The sequence below is a fragment of the Nipponia nippon genome, unplaced genomic scaffold, assembly GCF_047370975.1.
Source record: "Nipponia nippon isolate SJK-2023a ecotype South Korea unplaced genomic scaffold, ASM4737097v1 scaffold_10, whole genome shotgun sequence".
Lineage (NCBI taxonomy): Eukaryota > Metazoa > Chordata > Aves > Pelecaniformes > Threskiornithidae > Nipponia > Nipponia nippon.
In genome coordinates, this window is record NW_028262291.1 from 35,491,420 (window position 1) to 35,514,546 (window position 23,127).

Genomic DNA, 23,127 nt, shown 5'->3' on the forward strand with positions numbered 1-23,127 from the left:
TGACATGTTAATCAAGTAGAATAGAAAAGAATTGTAGAATCATTTAGGTTGGAAAAGACCCTTAAGATCATCAGGTCCAACCATTAACTTAGCACTGCCAAGTCCACCACTAAACCATGACCCTAAGCACCACATCTACCCATCTTTTCAGTACCTCCAGGGATGGGGACTCAGCCACTTCCCTGGGCAGCCTGTTCCAGTACCTGACTACCCTTTCAGTGAAGAAATCTTTCCTAATATCCAATTTAAACCTCCCCTGGTCCATTTCCTGTCGTCCTATCACTTGTTACTTGGGAGAAGAGACCGACCCCCGCCTCACTACAACCTCCTTTCAGGTAGCTGTAGAGAGCAATAAGGTCTCCCCTCAGCCTCCTCTTCTCTACACTAAACAACCCCAGCTCCCTCAGCCACTCCTCCTAAGACTTGTTCTCTAGACCCTTAACCAGCTTCGTTGCCCTTCTCTGGACATGCTCCAGCACCTCGATGTCCTTCTTGTAGTGAGGGGCCCAAAACTGAACACAGTACTCGAGGTGCAGCCTCACCAGTGCTGAGTACAGGAGGATGGTCACTTCCCTGGTCCTGCTGGCCGCACTATTTCTGATAGAAACCAGGATGCTGTTGGCCTTCTTGGCCACCTGAGCACACTGCTGGCTCATGTTCAGGTGGCTGTCAACCAACACCCCCAGGTCCTTTTCCACCGGGCAGCTCTCCAGCCACTCTTCCCCAAGCCTGTAGTGTTGTATGGGGTTGTTGTGACCCAAGTGTAGGACCTGGCACTGAGCCTTGTTGAATCTCATACAATTGGACTCAGCCCATCAATCCAGCCTGTCCAGGTCCCTCTGCAGGGCCTTCCGACCCTCCAGCAGATCAACACTTCCGCCTAACTTGGTGTCGTCTGCAAACTTACTGAGGCTACACTCGATTCCCTCGTCCAGGTTGTTGATAAAGATGTTAAACAGAACTGGCCCCAGTACTGAGCCCTGGGGAACACCAATTGTGACTGGCCCCCAACTGGATTTAACTCCATTCACCACAAGTCTTTGGGCCTGGCCATCCAGCTAGTTTTTTACCCAACGAAGAGTACGCCCATCCAAGCCATGAGCAGCCAGTTTCTCCAGGAGAATGCTGTGGGAAACAGTGTCGAAGGCTTTACTAAAGTCCATGTAGACAACATCCACAGCCTCTCCCTCATCCACTAAGCAGATCATCTTGTCATAGAAGGAGGTGTGGTTAGTCAAGCAGGACCTGCCTTTCATAAACCCATGCTGACTGGGCCTGATCCCCTGGTTGTCCCGTACGTGCCACATGATGGCATTCAGGGTGATCTGCTCTGTGACCTTTGCTGCACTGAGGTCAGGCTTACAGGCCTGTAGTTCCCAGGATCCTCCTTCTGGCCCTTCCAGTAGATGGGTGTCATATTTGCTAATCTCCAGTCGACTGCGACCTCCCTGGTTAGCCAGGACTGCTGATAAATGATGGAAAGTGGCTTGGTGAGCACTTCAGCCAGCTCCTTCAGTACCCTCTGCTGGATCCCATCCAGCCGCATAGAGTTGTGTATGTCTACATGGTGTAGCAGGTTGCTGACCATTTCCCTTTGGGTTATGGGGGCTTCATTCTGCTCCCCATCCCTGTCTCCCAGCTCAGGGGGCTGGGTACCCTGAGAACAACTGCTCTGACTATTAAAGACTGAGGTAAATTCCATTTCAACAACATCATAAGAAAAAAAGACTTACATTAGGCCTGAACAAACTCTGCTTTTTGAAGAGCTGAAAGAGTGATCTTATAAAAATGTATTCTTGAATTTGCCATGCAAAACAGTACATGAGTATAAAGGGTCTGTTTAGTGGGTGTATGTATAAATGCAAGTATGTATGCATAAAAATTGTAATTTCAGTACCAATGCTGATAATCTTAAAATGCTATTTATACAAATATATCTTGAAGTAGTATGAAACTTCACACTTTCATCTTCATATGAATACAAATAATGTTCAGTGCTATCCCTAGTCCAGCTGTCTCTGGTAGTAGTTTTAAAACCTTTATGCTTCTGGAATTGTATCAAAAGTAATTTCTTCTTTTATGGAAATGTTTGTCATAGTGCAAAGGATGTGGACAATCTTGTGAATATGTGTATTTGCACATGCCCAGTCCCTCACCTACTCATTCCTGTAAGACATCCTTGTCCTTCTTCCTTGATGAAACTCACGATTCCAATGCTGTATTTAGTTGTGTTCAGTAGTCACTTGGAGTATTCATGAACACAGCAAATCCAGAAAATTTGTACCAAGCTATTTCTGGCAGATGAGAAAAAAAATAGTTAGTGATTTCCAGAAAAGTCATAAAATTTTGAGAACCTTTTGTATGTGTTGTAGATTGGAGTGGTGGCACCATCTATTAAAATTGCCCAGAAGTTCCATTACAAAATCATTTTTCTGTTGCTTATAACTTTGCCAAACTTTAACTATTTGGCCTGAAATTTTGCATACTGGGTATCTGCCTCAGGCTGAATCTTTCTGGAAAAAGTCAGTCAAAATGACTATTTCCAAGAACAAAATTAGGGGAAAATACATCATTCTGTCCATATCAAAATATTCTGGTTACCTCTTTTGTGTGAAATTTTAATGATTTGAAACAGAAACATAAAATTTGGCAGGGGTGACCGAGGTGTCCAGCCTGTGCTCTTTGTTGTTGATGTGGAACTGCATCTTGAATAAATTAAGAATCGTTCAAGAGAAAACAAAAATAATAAAAAAATTAATAATCCCAGTTTGCAAATGCTGAGTAGAGGATTAGTAGACTTCTGAAGTCATAGCTCTGACAGACTCCTATGTGTACTGATCAAGATATCAGCTTGTAGTGAGCTGGGTTGTTTTTTTTTTTGAGTAGACTCATAGAATTGTTTAGGTTGGAAAAGACCCTTAGGATCATCAGGTCCAATGGTTAACCTAGCACTGCCAAGTTCACCACTAAACCATGTCCCTAAGCACCACATCTACCCATCTTTTCAGTACCTCCAGGGATGGGGACTCAGCCACTTCCCTGGGCAGCCTGTTCCAGTACCTGACTACCCTTTCAGTGAAGAAATCTTTCCTAATATCCAGTTTAAACCTTCCCTGGTGCAACTTGAGTCCATTTCCTCTTGTCCTATCGCTTGTTACTAGGGAGAAGAGACCGACCCCCACCTTGCTACAACCTCCTTTCAGGTAGCTGTAGAGAGCAATATGGTCTCCCCTCAGCCTCCTCTTCTCCAGACTAAACAACCCCAGCTCCCTCAGCCACTCCTCCTAAGACTTGTTCTCTAGACCCTTAACCAGCTTTGTTGCCCTTCTTTGGACACGCTCCAGCACTTCGATGTCCTTCTTGTAGTGAGGGGCCCAAAACTGAACACAGTACTCGAGGTGTGACCTCACCAGTGCCGAGTACAGGAGGACAGTCACTTCCCTGGTCCTGCTGGCTGTACTATTTCTGATACAAGCCAGGATGCTGTTGGCCTTCTTGGCCACCTGGGCACATTGCTGGCCCATATTCAGCTGTGTGTTGATCAACACCCTCGTGTTCTTTTCCACCGGGCAGCTCTCCAGCCACTCTTCCCCAAGCCTGTAGTGTTGTATGGGGTTGTTATGACCCAAGTGCAGTAGATCAAGTCAGGGACTAGTACCAAAAGTGCATGCAGTGAGACCTCAGCACTCTCCATTCCCAGTTTCCTTGGTCAGGCAGTGTAAAGGACAAAGCTTTCTATTTCCACTACAAAGATAGCCAGAGGTCACTGCAGGAATATTTTAGGACAAGGAGCTTGGTGGATAAGAGACTGAGACTCAAAACATCTGTCTGTAAGGAGAGAAATGGAGATCACAGGAACCAGAATATAGGAAAATAGGGCTGTGGGGTGACTGGACTGGTCCTGAGTCCTGGGGACGTCTAAATTTTTGGACTGGAGGTTGAACACCGAACGACCATGAAGGGAACGTGAAGGCAGGACTCCTGTGGAAATAGTGCTGTGCAGTCCTGTAACTAAATATTGTCATAGCGCACATACTCAGCAGTGCTGCATCATGAATACAATTTTGACATTTACTAATGTGTGAATGCTTATTACTGGAACTGTTTTAATACTTCTAATGCTGTACTTTAGTATGCAATGTAAACGAATGCTGTGGTTTCCAGTGTTAGGCTCTCATGACCTTCTAGAGTTGGAAACCCAGACTTTATAACTCACTAGAAAACTGGTAGGCTTTCCTTCTGATTTATATAATGTTCACACCATAACCCATTTGAGTGGCAATATATTGGACTTCTTTATATCCTCACTCATGACAGAAAGTGCTATCCTGGGCTTGAAACTCCAGATTAGTCTTGTTTCCAAAGATAACAGCTAATGAAATGTTTCAATTCTTTTTTGCTTAAAGTGAAGGGCTAGAGCAGTGTCTTGCTGTCTCGCTCTGGTGAAGGAAGCACTTTATTAATATGGGAAGGACTCATGTTGGATGCATGGGGTTATAAGTGCTGAGATACATGGTTTATAAACCAGTCCTGTGTGCAGCAGGTTAGAACTGGACAGAGAAACTAAGTCGGCGCTAGTGCGATTCAGCTGCTGAAATTGGTTCCTTCACAGCCTGTGCTGTACTGAGCAGAAAAGAGTCTAAACCAACTTTTTCTTCAACAACTGAAGACACTTATGGAATAGTTTAGGTTTGAATGGACCTTGGAGGTCATCTGGTCCAAAACCCTGCTCAAAGCATGTGTTAGAAACTCAAGAAACAAAATTAGACCCTTATGCAGAAAACAAACCAAAACTTTTTTAGACATTTTAACTAAATACCATTTTTCTTATAAGAAATTACTCCCTTTACAAGAAAAACACATTTTTGAGGTCAGTGGATCTGTTTATATCTTATGTCATATGAGAACAAACAATGAGGGAGGAATTAGTAAAATTCTTAATACAAGAAACACAAAGTGTGAGATTCTTGAAAACAGCTGTTCTGCTATTAACAATCCTCAGACACTGAACAATTTTCAGAGTGGCTTTAAACCTTGCCAAGTTAATTGCCATTGTAGCTGGGTTGGTTATGGCGAAGACTATTGGAAATGGGGTCTTATTGTTGTTCACACAGGTCAAATGAGGGCAAGTCTTAGCTGATATCTGAACTGTGAGGTTAAATGTTTGACCTGATCAGATTGTCAGGAAGGCAAAGAGGGCAAGAGACAGAAAGAGCTGCTGGGTTAAGCAGCGGTAGTTCAACCATACTGTCTTCCACACAGTTGCACAGCTATAAACAATGTAAAGAATGGGAGAACTCTGTTCTAAGGTGTCATAAAATAACATCTGAGGAAAAGTTGTTTAGCAGACACAGGCCCTGTCTCTGAGAAGCTGATCATATCAGCCACATGCTCTATATACAGAAATGCATTTGCGCAACTTAAAAATCTTTCATGAATATTTCCTTCTGATTTGTGTTTAATGAGAATATTTGCAGCAGTATGTAAAGCATCAAAAGGTGTAATACAAATATCATAGCATATGAGCTTTCAAAAACATTTAACCATTAATGATGCTTAATAAACAAATTTCTGATATGACTGACCAGCTGGTCCACTTAACAAATAGCTTAAAACCATGATACTTGATGCTAACCATACTTTTTAAAAAATGCAGATACAGTATGCTTGAAAGCAGAAATAAACATGAAAGTTTATGCTTGGAATTTCCCCATCTACTTTCCTAGTGGTCAGATACAAATAAAACTGTGTGGCCCATGTTTTTAACCATGGCTGATTTTCAGACAATAATGGATCTGAATGTATCCTGACTCTGCAGTTTATAAAGCAGAAATCTGGGACTGCGTTATCAGTAGGTACTTTGAACAGTAGATGTTGGACTGCTATCACGGGATTAATCTTATCTAACTTTAGCTATCCGAGATGTATCCATTGATCCTAGCATAATCCTTTTAGCACTCTCTACAGGTGGCAAGAGACATACATAGCTCCAAAGAGCAAGTCCTTTAGAGAACCTCTGAGGGTTTCTGGTGGTCCCCACTGAGTTCAGATGAGTAGCTGAGACCGTGTCCCTTATTTTTAGACTTTTAAAGCCATGTGAAATGAAACTAACTCTGAATCTATACGAATTTTTTTTTCCTTTGGATACACAGAGACTTACAGCACAGTGCCCCAAACTTGAAAATGTGTTTTGCTTTTACAAAATAGTGTAAACTTACATATAAATATAGTCTGCTAAAAAGATCTTAGGGTCCATAGCCTGGATCCAAAACCTGGTCCATAAAAGCCATCGGTCTTGGACAAAGTATTGTCTGTAGAAAGGAGCTGAAGAATGCATGTGATTGGAAGGATTAATAAGAGGTTGAGAAAAGGCAGAAATTCTGTACAGATGAAATTTTCAGGGTGGAAAAATGTAATGACCTCCCTGTTGGCCATGAAATGTCACTTGTTCCACAGTACTAAGTTAAAACCCAATTAAAATTGATAATACATTGTTGATTGCCTGCTCCATATCAGGACTTCAGGATCTAGTTTGAAATTTTTACTTGTACTCTAAAACTCCCATCATAAACTTTCATTTTACAGATTTTTTTAACAGTGTTTCATCCTTTCACAGCTACTTTTATGGAAGAAATAGACTCCCTATGTTAATTGATGTTCATAATTAGTAGTTCATTGCACAGGAGACAACAATAAAATGAAACTGAGGAGCTAAATATTTTGTTAGTCTGTTAACCCTCAATGTTACATTACAGAATACTGTTTAGCAATTGTATCTTGAGCAATTTTATTCTCAAACTGTCTATGTAGTACAGACACCTGAAAAGTACACTTAAATTACAGGGTGAGAATGACAAATGTTCAGATTCTTGGTTCTTTTGGATTTGTTTAAAGCATATTTGACATTTTAATTTATTTCAATTTTGTATTGGTCCATACCATAGCAGTGGTTTTCATGAATTGTCTCTGCACCCAGGACGGGTCTTGGTTAACTATTGCTAGAAAAAAAGCACAAATGTTTAATTATAATCAAATCATCAGCCTAATCAGAGCTGCAAACATATGTTTATTCATGAAAGACAAGCAGTGATTTTTATTTAATAGGATATAGTCTGTATCGTAAACTGACAGCCTCTCAGGTAAAAAGGTGTAAGCACTTTATTCAACAAACTCTTGTCTAATAACGCGCTCTTCTGTCTCGTTGCAAACATCGCATTGCTGACAGTCTGAGACCAATAGGCATTTTGTTCCACCAGTGACTGCCAGAAAGCTTTTTAAAAACAGCTCTGGCTTATCAATGCCTTAGGGCAAGGACCCACAAAACAGCCATTTGTTATCAAGGAAATTTCTACTGATCATGTAGCCATAGGACTATATTATTAATTCCTCATCCTCTTTCTTGTTTTCTTTTTCTGTTTACCAGTCTGAATTCATGTGCAAAACTGTCATTTTTGGAACTTGTATCAGTCTAAATCATTTCAACCAATAATCAGATATACAAACTGAAATTATATTGTTTCATCAACAGAAAAATAGTTACTATTACTAAGGAAAATATTATTCACCCTGATTAACTTCAAGATGAGCCTTAGATGGCTTCAGTTTGACCCACTTTCTCTTTTACTGGATTTATTGCCCAGACGTCAATATTTTGTGAATTTCAGATTGTTTTTAACTGTCATTAAAAACACACACAGTAAGCCGGCATTGTTTTTTATTTGTTTATTTTCTTGATCTGTAAGTAAAAGCTAAGAGCACATTTTTAGATTAGAAGTATTCAGTCAAACATTACGAAGTGAGGGAAAGTGGATATCTGCTGCCAGTTATTAACGTAAAACAGAAGACTGGAAGTGTTTCATATTTTTCCCTATGACTGATCAAGATAGAGAAATAGACTTAATTTCTAGAGTAAGTGTTGTGGCTTGTTTGTTTGTTTGTTTGTTTGTTTTTCCCAAATAAGTGCTTTTAATCAGAGCTAGTTGGGAGCTAGTTCATGTCCTGCAGCATTTTCAAGTGTTCAGAAATGTTCCTGGTTCCATACCCAGGTAAAAAGGAAAGAGGGAATAAAAAAGAAAAAAAAAAGGATGTTTCACCCATCCATAAACCAACAGTATCCACGGCACTGAAGCACTCCCTAACAGGACAAAACCCACTAAATTTCAAGTTCCTGATCCAAAAGACTATACTGGGACTGTGCAGCCTGGGCAGGCCCTGCTTGCCATGGGTCCTGCCTCTCCACGGTCCAACCTGGGGAGCAGACCGGAGTGCACCACAGCTCCTTTTGAGCCAGTATGTACAGGTCTCACCCAGGGCACATGCCTGAAGTGCTGCTAAGGGCTGGAAGGAATCCCTAGCTCTGCTCCTCTGGCTGGGTCTCCCTTGGTGTGGCCGGATGAAGTAGTTCCATTTTGTAGGACTGACTGAACACTCTTGAATGCAGGTTCTTGACCGTTAGGTGCCCAACCAGCAAAATCATCTGTTTGGGCTTGCAGAAATAGTGACATTTTCGAGGGTGGGAATTAACAACAGCTCTTGCAAATCTCAAACAAGCTGCTGCCAAGAGTATTGGATGAAAGTTCATTTTGTATATTCCTTTTTTGGACTTGGTTCATTCAGCTGCTTGACATCTGCACATCTATTCATCACCTTAACTTGCTTGGAAAACAATGGAGCCTGTGGTGCTGAGTGGAGATGAAGCGCACTGCTCTCCACAGGAAGCAGATTCCTCGGGTGGGATGTGTTTGTGTCTACCACGTGACATGCTAGCCTAAAGGTAAGACTCCTAGTACCATTGCAGACTGACAGCCTGAAGGACCATTTTCATCCTGAAAAGGAAATGCATTTTCACACCTACCTTCCTTTACATTTGTGTGAACAGCCAGCCTGATTCTGAAGGACAGGCTGCATCCTCAGAGTTGTGTGGATTACAATTTCCTGCATCCGAGGGCAATCCAAATATCACTGTCCAATTTCTGTACTGATCCATTAGTCCAGAACAAAATAGTCACACACGCTCTGTTTACACAAATTAACTACTTGCTACACATGGTTCTTCAAAGTATCATACTGGATACTACATAAGCATGAAACAAAAGAAAACATGTACCTCAGAGAGTTTTGAATCTAACAGCACTGCCAAACTTTCCTCTGAGTACGGTGGCCCAGAAGAGCCCTAGAAGTAGCCTGGAGGAAAATAATGTGAGACCCTTGCAAGTACAAGGGGTAACCTTGAGAAAAATAATGCATATGCTTCTTTGGAAACATAGCAGCATTCAATCATGAACAGAGATAACAACCAGGACCCAAAAAATACAGCGAATGAGGAGTCCTGCAGTTTAATGTGATGTAGAAAGGAGGAATTTCAAAGGGAGCCAAGGAGATGGGTGATACAGGTAACATAGATGGGTGAGAAAATAGTCTTTGCAGCAGGGAAACTACTCCATTTTCAAGTCCCAAGAGAAAGACAACAAAGCCACCAGGCTGAAAGAGCCTGGGTGAAAGTTGCAGGTGTGCAGATGTAGAAGAAAGATTATCTTAGTAGTATCACATGGAAAGAAACACAGACATGGTCTGGATATGAGAGCTCAGAGTGAGCTTAAAAGGATGACATTTTGTGTTGCATGTGAACCTGTGATAATTTGTTCGGAGAGTAATTTCTGTCCAGAAATTTGTCAGTTTTTGTTTACTGTTACTACCAGGGCAGCCATTATCCGTTGGAGAATGATATTTGTGGTGCATTTCAAAGCAGAAACATGCTGTGTTGGGAAATAATGTGGAAGAACATTAGGGGCCATATCTAAGTGCATGACAGAATGTTTTCAAGCCTTGACAATTTTCTTTGCAAATAGACAGTAACAAGTAAAAAGGTGTGGATGGTATTTTTGGTCATATATTCATTCATGGCTAAAGTCTTGGAAGTTTCAGTATTTTTAAAACCTGGTCATAACAGGTCTGTATCACCTGTATCACCTTCTGTAGACCTGCTCAGATTTGGACATGAATTCACTAACAAAATTTTCTGAAATTGTATTATCTCTGCTTTCAGAACAGATGTAAAGTAGTGCCTGAATTTCCCTACCTGGAAAGCCAGTTGGCTTTCTCAGCTGGAGAGCAAGTAAAAGCCAACTTGCAGGCAGATCTGATGATTAAGGAATTTGGGCTCAAGTGTAAGTTCAAACCTCAGGCTAAGACGACAGCACAGATGCAGCCAGAGCTAGCAGCTGATCTCAGAACTCTGTTAACTTGCCACGTGCTGGGTGTTTTCTTTGCTTAGTCCACTCTACAGTTTGGTCTACTGCTGCATTACCACATTTGCAAAAACAGTGGGACTTAGGGAAATAAAGTTGGAATAACACAGCAAGGAGCAGGACACTTATCTTTGGATGTTGCCTGTGACTAATTTTTCATTTGTCTCTGCTGATAATCAAAAATATGTGAATGCAAAATGCACTTTGAGGCTGGGGAACTCCCTGGAATCCCTGTGAGATGCACAGGACTCCAAAGCAATAGCGTGCTGGATAGCAAAGATACTGCTATGGTATTCTCACTCTTTTAAAGTACCAGGGGTATTAACTGGTCTGCAAATGATTAGTACCATACCCTTAGTGAAGGTGGGCTTTAACTGTGTTTCTCAGTTTCTAGGCTATAACTACTATATGGCATTGACTCTCAGTACTGCTTTGAATTTTGAACAGCAGTCTGGTTTCTCTGGGAGAAGTTGCTTGTCTGCATAACGAAAGCAAGAAAATGGTATCCTTTGCTGTCAATCCAGTTCCCCTCAAAACCTCCTTCTCCTACACCTCCCGAAGATAAGGTTACTTTTTTCTGAAGGAAGAAAAAGATAGTGATGTAGTTATAGGCCATGTTCAAGAATGCTTTGACATATGTGGGGTTTGACTCTTAGTTCAGTCTAAAATCATAAACAAAATTCCAGCTTTTTTAATCATATGTATGGTCTCTTTTATTTTAATATCAGCACTTCAAAGTGAACTTTCCATAAGACTCTTTGCAAAGAGACCCCACAGCTTAAGATTTACATTTTAGCTGAATAAGCTCTTAAGCATGACAGTCATCTGCAATGATATATTGCTTACAGCAGCATTTTACATTTTTCATTAAATATTAACCCAAATTTATCCGTGTTTGGTAAAGAGGCAGACTAAAGAATGTTAACGTTAGGGAGACTATTTTGACTGCTATTGCAATCCATAATTTCCCTGTGCAAATCCCAGAGGGACCAACTGGTGTAATGATCACTTTTCCTGCTGCTCAAAAGAGGCAAGAACTGGTGACAAATGCAGTCAGAGAGGGCAGCTTGGGCAGCAGCAACCATGATGTGACTGAGTCCAGGATCAGGATGAAGGCTGGGAAGAGAAGCAGCAGACTAGAAAAGCACAATTTGGTTTATTCAGAGAATTGCTAGGCAAAACGGTGCCATGAGGGGAAAAGGTGCCCAAAAGAACTAGCTGATTTTTAAAGAAAACTCTTTGAAAACTCAGGAACAAACTATCCTGCTGTGCAGGAAGATGGGGAATTTCAGCAGAAGACCTGCTTGGCTAAGCAAGGGCTTCTTAGCTCCTCAGTGAAAGGGATCTAAACACAATCTACAACTACTCGAAGGGGAGTTATGAAAAATGTCAGAGTAAAACTCTTCTCTATAGTCAGCAAAGAAAGAGGAAGTTGGCACAAACTGCAGCCTGAGAGGCTCAGACTGACTAGAAGGAGAAACTTTTTAGCCAAGCGAGTAGCGCAGTACTTGAACAGGTACCCAGAGAAGAGGTGGCAATCTCCATCCCTGGAGATTTTCAAGATTTGATTAAACAAAGCTACAGCTGACCTGAGCTAGGTCTGCTGTGAGAAGGAGGTTGGAATAGTCCGCATTTCTATGATTTTAGAAATATCCTTGAACAAATAAAGAATCCGTTTCTCCGCCTATCTTGGTTGAGTGTTGAACCTGGCTGAGTTGGGGATTGAGCTGTTGAAGAGGGAATGGGAACATCCTTCTGCCTCCTTGGTCCTGAATGAGCCTCAGCATGGCGTGCAAGACTTAGAGAGCAGCTCCCTATCGACTTACTGCCCAAACGGAGGCTGTGCTGAGCATGCAAAGAAGCAGACCATCAGGCACCATGGGGAACTTCATTGGTAAGATTCTTTTTTGTGGAATAGTTGCATAGTGATCTGGGGCTCTGTTTTGTCAAAATCCCCATAGATGCCTAAGTGTTTTGGTCTATCTAGGCCAGTGGAATGACTGCAGTTCTGTGACTCACTCGTTAGAGCTAGAAGTCTGATGCCTCTGAAAAAAAAACAACAGTAAAACAAACAACAGCAACAACTATGTATTTACTTATTACTAAAATTTTTAAATGTTAAATCTTTCAGAAAAGTTTAACATTAAAAATGTTGTGTATGTTGCCTTTGGAAAACTCCATTGTAATTAGAGCTTCTTTCACCTGACAGCTCAAGCTTTTTCTCCATTTCAGTCTCTGATTTCTGACCACACATTCCTTTGCTATTTGCAGTACTTGCTAATTAAGTGCTATCTGCAAACTTGGAAGTCTTTGCTTTCCACATTGCTGTCTATGTTATATTTGTGTAAATATTTCAAATCTGGACCTCTAACACTGACTCCTGTCATCTTCTACTACTGACATTTTAGTTTGAATACTTTCCATTTATGACTACAGTAGATTTCCTACTAATGCAGCCAAATTTATGTTTAAGCATGCCAGTTTTCTTCCTCTCCTATGACTAGAGCAGAGGAGCTTAGTAGCAAGAATCACCTAGATTTCATGCATTTTTTAAAATTAATCAAAATGTGTTTTTGAAGAAAGCTATGTGCTTCTTTACCTCTGCTAAAGGTACTGATTGCTTTCAAAAGATTTAAAACTGAATTTGTCTCACCTGAAATGCATTGCCTTTTATAATTTTTCTCATCTAGTTCACTATTCTAAAAACTTTTTGTGATACCTCTTCTGGTTTAAGATCATATTTCTTTTTACATCTAGGCATGCATAACTGTATATGCCTCTGACTGTATATGCATACATACACAAGCACATATTCAGGATTTAATAATATTGTTTGGAGGAAATAAAACTTTTTTTTCTTGGAAGTTCCCTATCCTTTAAATGTTCATCTTGAAAATTTCAAATTATGAAAATAATCCTACTTCCTCTAAAACTCTCTCCAGTGCAGGTGTGCTTGTGTACATGCCAACTGGTCCATCAGCCTTCCTTTCAAACCACTTCAAGAATCTGCACATCCCTAAGGATCTGTGGTCTCCCAGAAAAGGTGCAGTTTTACAGATGGAGCTTCTTCATGGCCTTGTTTCATGTTAAATGTCCTTGTCTTGTTTATGTTCCTTCTTCAATGTTTGCCTCTAAATATACTTTTCTTGGCTGCACTTTAACAGTGTGTTTCTGTATTTACATTACTGATGATTTATATTGAATACCAAAGTTAATTTTATTTGAAGCAAGTATACCTGGTTTTCACCATGTAGGGATCTAAACTTAATTATTTAGAAGTACAGAGCAGTTTGTAATCTGCCTCAAACAAAAAGTGGAAAGCACTACTGTTATGAAGAAAGAGAATTATTTTTTATGAAGGATTGCCAAATCCTTTACAGGCTATCCTGAAGAGTACATGAAACTTACCAGTAAAAAAATTTCTGAGGTGTAAGTATATATGCATGCTTTACATATTGACGGAAATACTTTGGCACATAAAAGACAAAGGTTAACAGGATATTTTTACACAGCGTTTTGAAAGAAATGTTAGAGACAATGCTCATTTACAGTATTCAACAAGTGCGGTCCATGTTAAAGATGAAATATTCTGGCAAGCAAAAGAGACAAATTAAACAATTATTTTCCATAAAATACCTTTTAACAAACCAAACCCATGTTCCTGGCACTGCCATAGTATATGTTAAGAATATACTATACAGAGAAAATAGATTTCTTTTTTTTTTTTCTTTTTTTTTTGCTCTTTCTTTTTTTTTCCCATAATGTAATGATTTATACATAATTCAAAAGCCAGTGTCTTGTAGGATTCTCACTAACTCACTCAAGCCAAATTTCTGTTCTTATGAAGAAAAGAGTTTTTTGTTCATTATGGTTTGATTGTCAAGTATGACCATTTCATCAGCTAGCTGTCAGGCTATCTCAGAAGTTAAAAGGTGATTCTTCAAATACAGAAGTTATAAGCCCTGGAAGATAGGGGATCTTCACTGCACAGCTCACAGTATGTGAATTCATTAGAAGCTGTATGAAATATGCTTGCTGTACAAAAATCCTTTTGTATCTGTACTGCTATACTTCACACTTCAGATGTTTCCATTGACTACCTTGGATATAGTTACCAGATGACAACACTGGGGCTCTGCTTACATGCAATTGATGTTCTCAAGTATTTTTTACATTAAAAAAGAAATACAAAAATACCATATGTTAAACTAAAACTTCAAAAAAGAGTCAGTTTTTGGACAAATCAGTGAGCTTATCTGACCTACCGCAGCAGTACAGCTGCTGGAGGGCTCCCAGTGAGGAGGGTTAAAAGGTGAGACTGGGCACATGGAAACAGCCTGATGGCCTCTTCAGTAACAGCACATAGCTGCAAACTGACTCTGAGGCCTCAACTTGAATGTCTGATCATGACTTACACATAGTTAAGGCTTTTGACTGTAATCCAAATATGTTCCCAGGGGACTATCAGGGAAGCATCGGTCATGTGTGTTTCAGCCACTTCCAGTTAATACGAGGAGTGTGTCTTCTGCTACCTAACTATTAGCTGCAGAAATATCTTACAAAAAGGTGCATGTGGGATAGCACGCCTTACCCTATTGTTCTCCAATCTGCTTATCTGGTTTATACAGCTGTAGGCAGTGGCTTTGGTAGGCAGAATTCCCATGGCTGCTATCTATCAGTAAGAAACATCACTTGTTGCAATTACACGAGAACGCGCTGTCATGTGGAGTTGTGGGACAGCTGTCCCCTAAGGCTATGCCCTAAGGCTATAGAGAGGTTACGTCTCTATACAACTCTCATATGATTAATCTAATAGTGTATTACATGCCATGCTTCTTGAACGTTCCATTGTGCTCTCTTTTTTCCTATCAAAGAGCTATTCAAAGTAAACAGTGACCTCATCAATACTGTCTGAAACTTACAGTAAATGGAAATCTTCCAAAACCATAATAGAAACCATATTTCAACAGACGCAAAAAGCAAGATGAGGAGTGAGAATTAATTTAGATGAGAATGCTACAATACTTGATACTTGACTTGGCTTTGTTCAACCCGGTCTTTTTGCTAAGTACAGTATACTTTTTTCATGTGAGAATCTAGATCAAAAAAGAATAAGAAAATGGCCAGTGCATTTTTTGTTGCAACATTCATGCCTTGGTGAAGAAGATAAAAGTAATTTTACCCCAGAAGATAACAAGCAAAGCAGAAAAAAGCTGGCCTACAGGAGAGAGGAGCAAAAGTATTGTCATGATTGAGATTTCTAAAGCTGCATAAAACACAATTTTTTATAAAGGTATTCATTAACCTATTCATCCATGACCTTTAAAATGCCAGCCTTTCAAAAAGCATGCAAGGATTGCTAGAACAGGAACAGAGCTGCTATTCAGGCATTTTAGATTGATCACAGCCAACAAGCCAAATAAAATAAAACATCTTATCAGAACATCTTAGTATGTCAGACAGCATTAAGCTGCAGGTGCTTGATTTCCATACAACTCGGAGAAACACTTGTCTTTGCTTTGTTGATGTATCTGGATTCTCTTCATCCCTGAAACTCTTAGGAAATTGTCCAATCTACAATCATTTTTCTTTTCTAGATAAAGAGAGAAACATTGACTTTATTTAAGGGAATAACACCAGAGGAGTACACTCTGATTCAGGATCTGCATGTTCAGCAAACATTTAAAGAGCAGTACTTGCTTAAATAGTAAGCCTTTAGTGACTTGGATTCCTACTCAATGTCTGTCTTTTTTTTTTTACCCTTAGATTAGCATCTCATATAATAAATTCTAATTCTGTGATCATTAATGATCACATTAATGTGATTTCTATCACATTAGTAGAAATCTCTTATCAGGGTTGTTCATCACTGGTGCAATTTCCTGTCAGGGAATCCTTGCTGTTACCTAATGTAACAGTGCTTACACCCATTAGGAAAAAAATCTCAATAAAAAAGTCATATAAAATATACTAATGATGTGGTACAGTCACAGTGAAGCCCTTATTTCCAGCATTTTGGCTAACACCCTGATTTTTCTTACCTAATTTTGAAATCCAGAAGCTATAAAAAATTGAGCTGGAGAAAATAGTATACAAACTTTATAAAGGCATGACCTAACATACAATCAAAAGTGTATTTATATTTACATGTATTGCTATATTAATATCTCAATTGTACTTTTTCTATCTAGAAGCCACAGACATTCTAGGTAGGTGTGATTTATCCCTCAGAGTGTGAAGCATGTCTAATAAGCATGCAACAGGTTTATCATATTTCTGGAAAATGTGTGGCACCTTAAGAAAATTGTGGTCATTTATAGCATTGGGAGAGTAGTATTTTCTTTGGGTTTGTTTTAAATAGTCATTAAAAATTGAAGAAATCTCATTAGAACATGTGTGCTTTAGTGTCAACTGATGGTCTGCTTGCTGATGTTTTTATCACATCTACAAGCCATACCCTTTTGTGGATGCTCACTCTGCTAGACTCCCCTTGAAGAAGATGTTACTTCTGGTCCCAGTGACCTTTTAATTTTAGAAGAAGATAAGAAACAGGAGTTCAGATGGGCAGAGAAGAGTGTACAAGAAAGCAAGGTTGGACAGCATGATAAACAATTGGATCTGCACAGTTGGCAGCCATCCTGGGAAAGCAGCCTGTAAGTGCTTATGTGTAAATGTGTCTGTCTGTCTGTCTGTGGGTATCATTTGCCAGAATCAATAGTATATATTCTTCTAAACGTTAATTTTCTTGATAGCCTGAAAAATACCGATATGCTAAGTAGCAAGATCCTGATTCAATGGAAGTGCAGTTATTTTAAAGCTGTGTAAGTTCATATAGCTGTCCTCAAATTACTTTTTTTTGGAGGATAGGGAGAATTTCATTACTTTATATGGGCCTCAGAGTATGAAGCCAAAAAGCTTTTTCTTGGAACAAATCCAAAACAGTTTAAGTATGTGATGCTTTATGTCCCTCTTGCATGTTTTTTCTGTATTTTTCTCCCCCCATCCCCCAGCTATATATCACAGGATAAGTGGTCTTCTCCTTTGTATAGGAGGTCTGGAGGGGAGAGATACGCCAAGCTAGAATTCAACTTGACAGGTTTCAGTAAATAAACATCTCTAACTTTTCCATTTTAGAGTCTGCATTGGTTCATCCTCTGGGGTGGCTTTTTCCTCCCACTCTACATTGCTAAGAAATTGTATAGAAAGTTTCCCTTTCTTCAATGCTCTCATCATTGCTTTCTTTCAACAGAATGACTCACTGTTGCTCTGGATTCCCCGTGCATGCTATCACAGTTCTGTGAACAAACTTGCTCTCATGTTAGCCTGACATCATCTTTATTACACTTTTATTGTCACTGACATTAAACAGGATGGGCCAAAGGAGACTACCTGTATCTCATCATTTCAGCAGCACTTAAACATTATACTTAGCATACTTTCTACCATATTTCTCCCTTGACACGATTCCTCTTCTGGGAAAACAATATAGTAAGTCAAGCACTTCATAGGTATAAGCTTTTTCAGCTAGCTCCTGTTAGGATTTATATCCATCACATTTCAGCTCAGATGATATCAGGGCACAGAGGCAATATATTTGCACTTCTGTTAACTTCTGTGGAAGAAAACATCTCATCTAAGTAATGCAATTCACAGTTAAACATCTCTTGTCTAATAAGGAGGATGGCTTTTACTCATTTCTGTCAGCCCTGAGCTTCATCGTCCCTGCTGGTCTGGAGTCCCATGAGGTATCATCTCATGTGCAGAAACCAGCAGTTACTCCAGTGTATTTTTCTGTAAGGCAAGGAACCTCGCTTCTCTTTCAGCTTTATTGGGGCTGCACATTCAAAATGCCTTTCACAAAACCCCCTCAGTCGTTCTTTACTGTGAACTTCTACAGTGTAGTGTGTTCATCCTGTAATGATCCTGTGTTGGATACAACCACTAGTCCTACGGTGACTGTCACTCTTGAGGTTACAGCTCACTTCAAGCAGCTGACAGAAAAGTTAATGAAAAACAGCAAGATGAGCACATAAAAGAACTATAAACTCATAAAGAATCTAAAGAATGACGGGCTATGAAAGGTGTAGCAAAGCAGTAAAACTACTAGTTTGGGTGAATGGCAGGGAGTGGGATTTACTGTCCTTCCACCAAAGCCCAACCTCACACCATCACCACCTTCGCCACCTCTAGAGAGACCTCAGTGCTTTGTGAGGTGGTTTGACATGACATAGAAGAGGACCTGAACTGTTGTTAGCCATATTCTCTGTATCCATCTCAGGTATGTAATAAGGGTTTGCTTAGGAGGTGAGTGTCTGAACTCCATGAACAGTGTTCAGAGCCCTCCCCAAAGTCTTACGCCATTTTTTGTCTTAATATCTTGAACACGGCTCCATGGGGGACTGACAGAGTAAGTCACAGTCCTACAGGGGAGTGGATGCACTCTCTTTGGTAAGAGGACATAGCTGCTATGTGAAAAGCAGTGGATAGGAGATCACTGTTCTTCACTGGGCAAGAATGGGAGGGATCAATGCTGCTGTTATGCGGGTACCTGGAGGAAAGATGTCTAAACTGGTAAAACTTTGTTTGAGGTACAACTTCAGTAGTGTGGCCCTATCAAATCTAGGTCCTTACTTGAAAGCCACAATCTGCTCCAGCTGTCTGTTGACATTACTCTGGCAAACAGCTCTGACTATTCTGCTCTCAGTTTTTCGGTGTGGGGTGCTGTTCCCTCCACAGCCCCCCTCCCTGACTGCTGCATTTAGAAAGAGACAAGCGTGGCCTAGGGGACAAATATGTACGGGTGTGTGAGGAACACCGAGTTCTGGCCACGGCCAAGCAAGTTCTGGACAAGCATATGTGAGCAATTGCAAGCTAATGGGGCACTATTTTTATTAGTCTATTTCAGTCTCTTGCAACTCTGACCAATGTTCCACACTGAGAAGTCTGAAATACAGGAGAAATATGTTTCCATTGTGACCTTATATGTATTGGCCAACTCAGCAAGGGGTGATTCTGTAACCTGTTGTTGTAGACAACAAATTAGTGCAATGTGCATTTTGGGAGAGCAGGTCCTGCACCATTCTGCACTGAGAAGGATTGTGCCTTTGATGTAGAGAGTCTCAGAATTATAGTCTTCTAATGCTCCCTGTTTTGTGACTGGCTGGTTTGCTCCCAATACACATCTTATATACACTATACATTACAAACACCACATATTATCTTGGATAAGGGCTATGCACTAAAAAATCTTTTTTTTTTTTTTTTCCCTATTAAAATATGTGACTTTCCACTCAAAAAAAAAAAAATCCCCAAACTAAAAATAAAAACTATATTCCTGGAAAAAGACAAAAGATTTCAAGAGAAGGAGACACTTTTCACTGCCACATTTATTTGATCAAAAATCTAATCTTCTATTTTTAAAAGTTTCATCTCAGTATTTTTCACTTTTTAACAGAAAACAAAAAAAGGAAAGGATTCCATTAGGCAGTCCATGAGGAATTTTGCTGGGTGTCCCAAAGATCCGTGTACTTCATACTCTATTGTTCTTTCTCTATGCAATGTATCAACAGCAATGAAACAAAAGGTTAAAAAGAACACGGAAGGAACTGCATGGCTCTAAAAGCCAAGTCTGGCTTGCATGTTTTCAGTCTGCATCCTGCTGGGCCATGCCAATTTTCTAGTTTGTGAGGAGGAAAAACCTATTCAAATGTTCAAAACCATCACTCTTAAATAACAATAAAGATAAACTGGCATTAAGAGTTTGTAAAGATATGAGAACTAGTTTCACAAAGGTTGCATTTAATTATTTTTGGTGCACTGAAACAGTTCTCCTTCACTACCACAAGAGAGAAATTTCTGTCAGATGTTGCACAAACTACTCTGCATGACCAGGATTCAGCTGCTGCCTGCCTGCCCTGGTCCAGGCCATTCTCATTACTGCTCCTGCTGCAGACTGATACTGTTTCTGATGCAGTTTCTTCTCAGAATCCTGTGCCATTGTGGAAGAGGTTATAAGCAATTTTAACCTTCATTTAAGTTATGGGAAGGAATTCTAAAGCAAGAAGAAATTTGTTTGGTACTTCATATGCTTTGAAGCTGGGATGGAGAGGACCAGGATGGCACTCCCCCCCCCCCCTTTTTTTTTTAATACCCAAATGACAGCACTGTTGCTGTTACCCAGGAGCATGCTACACACAGCACAGTAATCTCCTTTACAGTAAAACACAAGCCTTTAATTACAGATGGAACAGACTGGAAAAGTTCTGACAAAACATTTTCTGGTAGGAATTTGCCGGTTCAGACAGACTGAAATATTTTGCTGAGACACTGGCATTTTCCCTTGGTTCCCTCAGAAGCCAGGCAGCTGGGGAGCTGCTCTGGGGCTGGGGCTCCAGCAGCTGAAGGGTGCAGCTCTAGAGCAGCTCCATCAGGAGCAGCCTTCCAGGGCAATCCCCCTTCCTACCCTGGCTTGAGAGATCTCGGTGCTCACAGGACCAATGCTTTGGGGAAGCCTGGGGGCTGACTTACTCCTACACTGAAGCTTTATTGCCTTTCACAGATAATTATGAAATGTTTGGCTTTTGTTCCAAACTGGAACAAACCCAGATTTCGAAATATCAAAATCCTGTGTGAAAGTCAATTAGTTCTCTCTGCAAAGCTGAAACTATGACCACATACTTCCCACGTGTAGCACCTGCATGAAGATGTCAGTGCTGAAAAACTGGCAATGCTGATGAAGTTGTATTCAACATTTTGGGAGATCAATGTCTTGAATATAGTGTGTTTCTTTACCTATTAGAGGTACAGGTCCTGTAGAGCTTCCTGATGTTAGAAAGAGTAAACAAGGATGACACTAGATATTGGATGACATTTAATATTATAACTTGGAATTTTCTTGCATTTAAGGTTTTAAGATGTGGCTATGTTGCAAACATTAATAGTCTCAATGCCTTCAGAAAATAATGATTGTGTATGGAATACAGAGAGAAAGTATTTTTTGACATTTTCAATATATAAACTTATAACAAGAGATTCTTTTCTCTGCTTATAAGAAATGACTCATTATAAGTATCCTGTGTCAAAAGGACTATAAATTTTCACTAATATGTATTTTTTTTACAATTTCAGGGTAAACTTTAATTTATCATCCTCCAAAGGGCAGTGTAAAATGAATTACTAGTGAATAATTTAATTGACATAAATTCAATTCTTGTTTCTCAATGTTCAGGTCAATTTATGAGGTATATTCTCAATCTGCTGTTCCCATGAGACTGAACAAAGCTACATCATTTATACACTCTTTTGCTGTATCCTACAGATGGTTGTGTTATAACACAGAAAGCTCCTAATAATCTTCTTCCAAGCCGAGTGTTGAATGCAGGAGGGGGAGGCAAGCAGAAATACTGCAATTCTCTCCAAAGAAACAATGAACTCTACACTTCTGGAGCCTTATATGTGCAAATACGTCTGAGTCAAAAAAATCTGCAAATAAACAGTGTTGCAGTTTTAAGAAAGAAGCCACATCTCATACCTTTTTAGTTACTGTCAGTCTGGAGTTGGGAGAGAACAGCTGCAGATATAGCACTGATAGCCTTGGCTGGTGGCCGCTGTGTGGTGATGGAGGTGTCCGTACTTAGGCTGGTTACGAACAAGCTGTTTGCAACAGATTGCACATCAGCTGATGCATCTGCAAATGCCGTAAATTGATACGTGAAGTCTTGTAGCACATAAAGGAACATAATTTTATAGAAAAATTTTCTTAAAATCACTCTATCAAATGTAGGAGAGATGCCCTATGATTTAATTTATTAAAATTTAATTTTGTGGAACAATTCATTGAAATCTATAGGAGGAAGATCACTTTGCACTAAATACTTGTACCTAGCAGTTTCAAACTTAGTCAGCTGAACTTCAGTTTCTAAATGAGGGTCTTTGTTCCTGAACATATCTGGTCTGTGTTTGAAGAGTACCACATCCTAGAGTAGTTCCTGTTTCATTAACATAACTTTTGCTTTGCTACTTAGTGTTGCATCTTTGTGCATCTGTGAAGCTTCAGGTTAATGCCCTGTGCTGCATGTATCTTTGCATATGAAAGGACTTTTGAGAGATTCTTACCTACAAAGCCCATGGGAATATGATAAAGCAAGCAAATATATTTTCTTGCTAATTCAACAAAGCTGCTGTACAGTTACACTGAGAAATATCGGTTTTCATAGCATTCTCTGGATGGAGAGATGTTTTTTATATGTAACTAAAACATATGTATCTAAACCATAGTATGTTGCAACAGCAGTTCATGAACTTTTGTCCATTCACTTTTTGAGATACTCAGAAACTTTCTGGTTCCCAGAATAATTTCTTTCCATGGTCATGTTAATAATTTCTGTCCAGGACCTCCCAATTACTGCCTCATTTCTAGTTTAAATTTAATTTATATTATGCAGTTAAAAATAGAAGGTGGTGGAAGACGCCAGGTAAATATATTCTCCATTATTCTGTGTTGCTTCTCTTCAAAAGGCTTTTGTGGTATAGATTTTTTTTTTTTCCTGAAGATAACTTTGGGCCAGAAAGCATGTTCTCTTACTAGTTTTCAAAACAGCAAAGCAGGACATTAGTACAGAAGTTGTTTTTATATATTTGAGAAGTAGACTTATACCGATGTTACAGTGATTAACCTCATTACTCAATCAGTGACCCCTTGTATTGAGCCTAGAGAGCAGAATTAGGAGCTTATGCAGCACAGTAACACTTCTGAAATATATGGAAAGCTCTAATTCCAGTCAATAAGTTGGAATACTATATTACACCATGTATGAATATGAAGCTATATTTTGTTATAGAAAGATCAGAATCCTGAATGCAACTTAACCTACTAAATTTT